Raw genomic sequence first — 7,904 nt, forward strand, 5'->3', positions numbered from 1 at the left:
TATGTGGAACCTCCCATCGGCCGGAAGGTGTTCTGTTAGTATTACCAGATGATTTCTCTTTATATGATGATGTCATATCTAGATGGGAATCCATTACACTGAATTTAGTTAATGAAAAATAATTTGCTGACAATAAGGCTAGAGTCTTATATATTGAAAATTTTCTTGGAGAAACTGAGAAGAAAATATGGATTCAATGGAGGATGGCCTATGAGCAGGAGTATGAAGCGCTCATTGAAATGACAAACGACCAACAAAATATCTTATCTCAAATACATCGAGTTATTCTGCTGGAGGATCCCTACCAAGGTTCAACTAACGAACAGAATCGAGCATATCTTGATCTTGAAAGATTAGAGTGCCTTGAGATCAAAAATATGTTTGAATACATGAATAATTACAATACTCTTGCTGCAAAATCAGGGTGTATGTACATTGATAGCAAATTATCAGAAAAATTCTTCAAAAAGATGCTCCCTGTTATTGGAGATGAAATCGAAAAAGCCTTCAAAGCAAAGCATCCAGGAAATACAATTGGAGTCATGCCCATAATACGATTTACATATCTGTACCTATCTGATTTATGCAAACGAGCGGCTATTCAAAAGGGAATCAAAGACCTGTTGATCTGCAAGAAAATACCTATTCCAGGGTATTATAGCAATCATAAACAATAAGGTCTAAGAAAGGCTAAGAGTTACAAAGGCAAGCGACATGACTCTCATGTCAGTGTGGTAAAGAACAAAAATAAGGCAAAGTCCACAAAATGCAGGTGTTACATCTGCAGGGAAGAAGGACATTTTGCTAGAGAATGCAAAAGCAAAACTAACAATATGGCTCGCACGGTCATAGTAAACAATTTGGAATTGCCAGAAGATTATGATGTGTTGTCCGTGGGACTTGACGAAGATCCTTCAGCTGCAATATGTTCCATATCAGAAGGCAAAGGAGGCGTTAATACCGTATCAAGGCTAACATTTATTCTTGTTGCAGGAGATATTAGAATCAACTCTATATTCTCAGCAAAGGAATAGATTCTGGAAGATGCAATAAAGGAAATGATTTATATTCAGAAATTGCATCAGGAGCTGATTTCCAATGGAGAATTAAAACAGACAAAGCTGCATTCGAAGAACGATGGCAGAGGTTCAGAAATGGCCGCCCTTGCAATTCAAGACAAATCAAGGATGACAGCTACATACACTGGAACTACTTTGGTCATGCTTTGACCACGCCATCAACCTTGACGCTAGAACAAGGTTGCAAGGTGCAGCAAGAACAGTTGAAAAAGAACAAGTTGAAAGGGTTATCGAGGAACTCAACATCCTGTGAACAATATACGAAACAAAATCTATGTATTGCAAGTGCAATACCACAAAAGACAACGTGTATAAAGATCTCAGGACGTATGTCTACCGTAACGAGTTCGAGCTCAACGCAATCATACATACACTCATGATGTTGATGGATAAGGGGCTCAATAATGTTGTCTAGTGGAAGTAGTGGGCCCATCCTGTTATTAAAAGTCTTTATTATTGTTTTAAATTAATGTTTTGTGGGGACCACCCATTTGTCATGTGTTTGGTGGAATCCTTTCCACCATATGTTTAGATAAGGGAGAATCTTTCTCTCCCTAAAATATCTATTTTCCGCCCACGGTTTTGCAAAAACAATGGGCAAATCCATGGTTTTGGAAAGGCTGATTTCTGGTTTTATACCAGCCTTCCCCTCTATATAAGTCTGTCTGTAATTGAGTTGCAGACACCGGTTCACAACCTTTGGTGTCTACTCTCAAGTTTGATTGCAGTGTCTGTTCTCTGTAAGCCAGTTTATAAACAATATTTTCTTATATTTTCTGTTATATTTTCCGTCAAAAGTTCTAAGTGACCCCAAGACGGCGATCCTCTCTCTTTTCTATCTATCCTATACTAGTATGCTGATCAACAATTACAGATCTCGCAGCATAAACGTGCCAACCTAGTTTCTACAGAAACCTTGTATCAAGATGGTTTAGCAGCATCCCAACCTAGAGTATACCAACACTATTCCAAAGAAAGGGTGTTGACTACTGATAATGCTCAAGTAAACCTTCCTTTCATTCGACAACAGTTTTACCAAAGGCTAGTTCAAGAAAGAATTCAACATATCCATCTCAGCCTCATTATGGTCTGAATACATGCCTTACACAGAAGAGATGCAGGTACAACGACACTCCTTGTCCTAAGAGATGCGTGATGGAGATCTGTGTGTCAATCATTAGAACCATGGAGATTGACCTCTCATGTGGAACCCAACTCGTGTACATTGCACCTAACATCATGGTGTCTATTCATGATTTTTATAATCATGTGGAGCTCGTAATACTCACGCATGGGTATCAGCACTGGCAAGCAGGAGAATCAAACCTCCTGGTCACAAGAGCCTTAGTAGAATAGAGAGAGGATCACCATCTTGGGGTCACTTATAAATTTTGACGGAAAATATAACAGAAAATATAAGAAAATATTGTGCTTATAAACTTGCTTACAGAGACAGTCACTGCAATCAAACTTGAGAGTAGACACCAAAGGTTGTGAACCGGTGTCTGCAACTCAATTACAGACAGACTTATATAGAGGGGAGGCTGGTATAAAACCAGAAACCAGCCTTTCCAAAACCATGGATTTGCCCATTGTTTTTGCAAAATCATGGGCAGAAAATATATATTTTAGGGAGAGAAAGATTCTCCCTTATCTAAACATATGGTGGAAAGGATTCCACCAGACACATGACAAATGGGTGGTCCCCACAAAACATTAATTTAAAACAATAATACAAACTTTTAATAACAGGATGGGCCCACTACTTCCACTAGACAGCATTATTGAGCCCCTTATCCATCAGCATCATGAGTGTATGTATGATTGCGTTGAGCTCGAACTCGTTACGGTAGACATACGTCCTGAGATCTTTATACACGTTGTCTTTTGTGGTATTGCACTTGCAATACCGAGATTTTGTTTCGCATATTGTTCGCAGGATGTTGAGTTCCTCGATAACCCTTTCAACTTGTTCTTTTTCAACTATTCTTGCTGCTCTTTGCAACCTTGTTCTTTTCAATTGTCCTTGCTGCTCCTTAGTCAAGGTTGATGGGGTGGTCAAAGATGGGGTGGTCAAAACATGACCAAAGTAATTCCCAGTGTATGTAGCTGGCGTCCTTGACTTGTCCTGAATTACAAGGGCGGTCATTTCTGAACCTCTGCCATCGTTCTTCAAATGAGAATTTGTCTGTTTTAATTCTCCATTGGAAATCAGCTCCTAATGCAATTTCCGAATATAACTCCTTTCCTTTATTGCGTCTTCCAGAATCCATTCCTTTGCTGAGAATATAGAGTTGATTCTAATATCTCCTGCAACAAGAATAAATGTTAGCCTTGATAATGAGTCAGCGAGAATGTTATTTTTCTCGTCAATGTGCTCGAAATGGACGGTGATCCCCAAGCTGTTGATGAAATCAGTGAATGATAATCATCGCACCCTGATGGCTTGTTTTGGGTTGATTTATGATAGAAGGAGATAATGACTTGACAATCGGTTCTCAAAGTGATTTCCGATTTGTCCAAATAATGAATTTTTAAGGAATTCAAAGTTTCCATACATGCAAAAATTTTTGCATCTATGGTGGATTTAATAATTGAAAATTTTTCACTGGCATAGACACAAATTCTTTCTGATGACTTTGAATCATTTTTCAAGTTCTTTCATTTGCAGACGCCACCCCATCCTTCCATGCATCCAGCAGTCTCAAGAATAATATATGCGTGTGGTGGTGGGATTTCTAGATCTGGAAGTTTTTGAACAAGATCTTTAATTTTTTGGACTAATGCCAAATCATGTTCTTTCATTCTTTTATCTCCATGGGGAGATGTCTTTTGATACAATGGGCCTAGTAAAATTCCCAAATTTGATATATAACTTCGTGCATAGTTCAGAATCCCAAGCCATGATCTTAAGCCTTGATTTTCCTTTAATATTTTATTAGGAAAATCAGCAATCTTTCTGATGATGTGCTGTTGTAGTTTAATATTACGTTGTTTTATTACCGCACCAAGAAACTCTATTTCTGTCACAGCAATTTTCATTTTGGTCGGTGAGAGCACCAATCCTTCTTTTTCTACAATTCCGAGGAATTTTTCCAGATCTGTCTTGTGTTCCTCTTCATTTATGTTAAAAATTATTATGTCGTCAATGTAGAATGCAAGGAAATCCATGCAGCCTTTAAATATCCATTTTTCGTTGAAATATTGCTGGAGCATTTTTCAGTCCGAATGGCATTACGAGTCATTCGTATAACCCAGTCGGCACTGTGAAGGTTGTCCACTGAACTGAATTCGGGTGCATTGCTAGTTGGTGGAATCCTTTTTTTAAATCGAACTTGGAATATACATTACTATTTCCAATCTTTTTAATTAGCGTATTAATTCCTAGGAGGGAGTATTGATCCTTATGCGTATTGTCGTTTAGAGATCGGTAGTTGAAAACCATCCTCTCCTTTCCTCTGATTTCTTTTTTTGTTTTTGGGTCAATGGTGACCCTTGAATGAACTATGATGGCCATAGTTCTGTGTCGACTTGTACTTGGGCGGATGACCTTCAGATTGAGAAGTGCATTAACATGGTCTTCAAATTGTTACTGCATAGCAGGAGTCACATGCTTTAGTGGTTTATCTTGTATGGTGACATCCGGGTTGATGATGTCAATTTTGCATACAACTTTGTTTTTTGACCAGTGCTGCAATGGGTTCTCACCAATATACCCGCTGCTTCTTAATCTGCTCAGCAGTGGCTGGAATCTTCGTGTAAAAGCATTTTCTGCGAAGGTCCACCCGTATTCTGGTGGTTGTAATTCAAAGAAGAACCCGTAATCCATGTCGAGTTCCTGAATTTGTTTCACCTCGACTTCCACTTCAAGAGTTGTTGGAACATGAGTAATTTCTTTGTAGAAGGTTATTGTGTTTCCTTCTACTCTTATGTCACCATGCAGTCTTCTGATGAAGTTGTATCCGATTAACATTTGGATGTCATCTACGACGTCTATTTCCATGCAAAAAATTAAGGGAATTCTGAAATTATGCTCCCCTATGTACATCTTTCATTCCTTTAATTTCCTTCCAGACTCAGTAGTGGAGTTAACCTCATTAAACTTCACCTGATAATTTAGTTCCTCAATTGCAGCTTTCGGGATGTTACCAATATTGGCGCAGCATGTTGTGGCTTCGGAGTCGATGATCGCACCTAATTTAAATCGTTCGACTCTGGCAATCTCGATTGTTACTGTAACATTGTATATCCTATTCAACATTTTCTTTAGATTCCTTTGCGCTTGCTCCTTTACAGATTCACACATCATCTTTGAGATCTTCCCAAAACAAACAGTATTCATGGCCTACTCTGACGGGCCAATTTTTGATGATTCTGCTTCTGAAAACGAAGAAGATGAGGACGATCCGTTCTCATTATTCTTATATTTTAATAAATACAACAATCACACTAAGTCATTGGCGAAAGTTGGGAGGAATGAAGACTCCAAAAATTTTAACAATCTTGATGATGATGACTCTGAAGACTACAGGCCTCAGAAAACACCAGTGCATTTCAAGCTTTTAGAAGACGTAAGTCTAATAATGCACAAACCTAAAAAGATACATGCCAAAGAGGATATAAACTTAGAAGGCACGAGTCTAAAAAGACAGACGACATTTTTTTTTATAAAGTACATGTGCTAACTTTAATTGCAAAATTTTGCACAATTAAGAGGCCGCAACCTCCCAAAAAAGAGTAAATCACAGTTCAGAAGCAACATAAAAAATTTTATTACATCAACCAAAACATACAAATAGAGACATCATCATCATGTGCAAATGTCATATCAGGCAATTAAAGGGTTACAATAAGTCAACTCATCTTCGAGTGAAGTTGGCATCACCTTCCTGAAATTTTAGTACTTTTGTTGATGTCCTACGGGACGAGATTCTTCACATATCTCCACTGCAACAACACAAAAACCTCCCATGGTGGTACGACAAGAAAACTCTAATTTTTCTTCGTTTCATTCAGAATATGCGACAGCAACACGAAAATCTCCCCCAAAAGCATGGTGGGAAACTACAACATTTCTTCAAATGTGCAAGAGCAATAAGGTAATCGCCCCGGAATGTGTGACAACAGTGTAAAAGATCTTGTTGATTGATTGTTACACAGACCGGGGACGACATTATTTTGCACTGTAACCCGAAAGAATATCTCATTAGTCGTCTGCAACGCAAGACAAAGATTACTTTTTTCTGCACAGCAAAATAAGAAAGATCGGGTTCTTCATCCGCTATGCAGGATGGGGACAATTTTCTTCTGCACCGCAACACGAAATAAGATCTCATTTGTCGTCTCCTATGCAGGACGGTGATGACTTTCCTCTGCGTCACAACTCGAAAGAGAACCCCGTTGGTCGTCTGCTACACAGGTCGAGGACGATATTTTTCTTCTGAGAAATCCTATATCACCTGTTGAGCAAGAATGAGGACTCCACGTCCATGCTCATCTCTTTTACCTATTTATAGACTAAAAAATTGCTAATATTTATGGCTAAAAAATTAATGCAATTTATTAAAAAAATAATTAAAAAACCGAAATCTATTTTAACTCTCTTGTTGTTTGGTCTTACGTCCTCAAAAAATTAAAAAAAAAAAAACATAATAATAATAAGTTGAATCGGCATGAAATCGGAGGACCACCGTCTGCAAACTTATTCAAGAGTTAACGCAATGCATTTGTTGAGTGTGTAGTCAGGGCATTTACTTGCATACCACCAAAATTCTTTTTTAGATGTTTCATTTCTTGGAGGTAGCCACATAAACCAAAACAAAAAAAAAATTATTTATACAAATGAACATTGTCAGAGCATTTACCTGCATGCTACCAAAATTTATTTTGCATCATATGGTCGTTTGTATGTAAGCATATAAATATATATATATATATATATATAAGGCCCTGGTTCTAGATATTTTTGGATAACAAAATTGGTCTCGCCCAAAAATAAAGAAGAATTGATATGTGATTAACAAATTTATATGAATCTCAAGGTAACATTTTAAGCAATAAACATTCAAACTTCAATTAAGTGTTATATAGAACTCTGATTTCAGAAAATTTATGGTCAAACTGGCAAGCTCGATGAAACGAACTCGATATCAAAGTTGATTTAATCCAAACTAAGTCAAATCAAGCCATTAAGTCACTTTTGAAAGCTTTTCAGACATATTTGGGATATCAAATGAATGTCGAATCTGACGATCTTATAGTCGAATCGAGCGTCTTAACAAGACGAATCCAACGAGCACAAGAGTGTTGAATTCCAACATCATTAAAGCACTTAAATGTCCATCAAACACCATCTTATTAAAGGAAACTCTCTGAATCGTCTGATCGAAGCGGTTCATATTCTTGCATTAATTGCACCTGAAACTCTATAAATAGAGTCTCACCCCTCACATGACGGGGGATAGAGAGAGAGAGCTTGAGGTCTGAAGAAAAGCTTGAAGTTTTGAGAATAAGCTGAAGTCCAGCATCACTCCTGCCACTGTCAACTACAGCTGACCATCGCCTCCATCAAACACCGTCTTATTAAAGGAAACTCTTTGAATCGTCTGATCAAAGCGGTTCATATTCTTGCATTAATTGCACCTGAAACTTTATAAATAGAGTCTCACCCCTCACATGACGGGGGATATAGAGAGAGAGAGCTTGAGGTCTGAAGAAGAGCTTGAAGTTTTGAGAATAAGCTGAAATCCAGCATCACTCCTGCCACTATCAACTACAGCTGACCATCGCCGACCACCACTTGCCGGCTGCCGCCGATAATTTAGG

The sequence above is a fragment of the Phalaenopsis equestris genome, unplaced genomic scaffold (assembly GCF_001263595.1).
Source record: "Phalaenopsis equestris unplaced genomic scaffold, ASM126359v1 Scaffold000606, whole genome shotgun sequence".
NCBI lineage: Eukaryota > Viridiplantae > Streptophyta > Magnoliopsida > Asparagales > Orchidaceae > Phalaenopsis > Phalaenopsis equestris.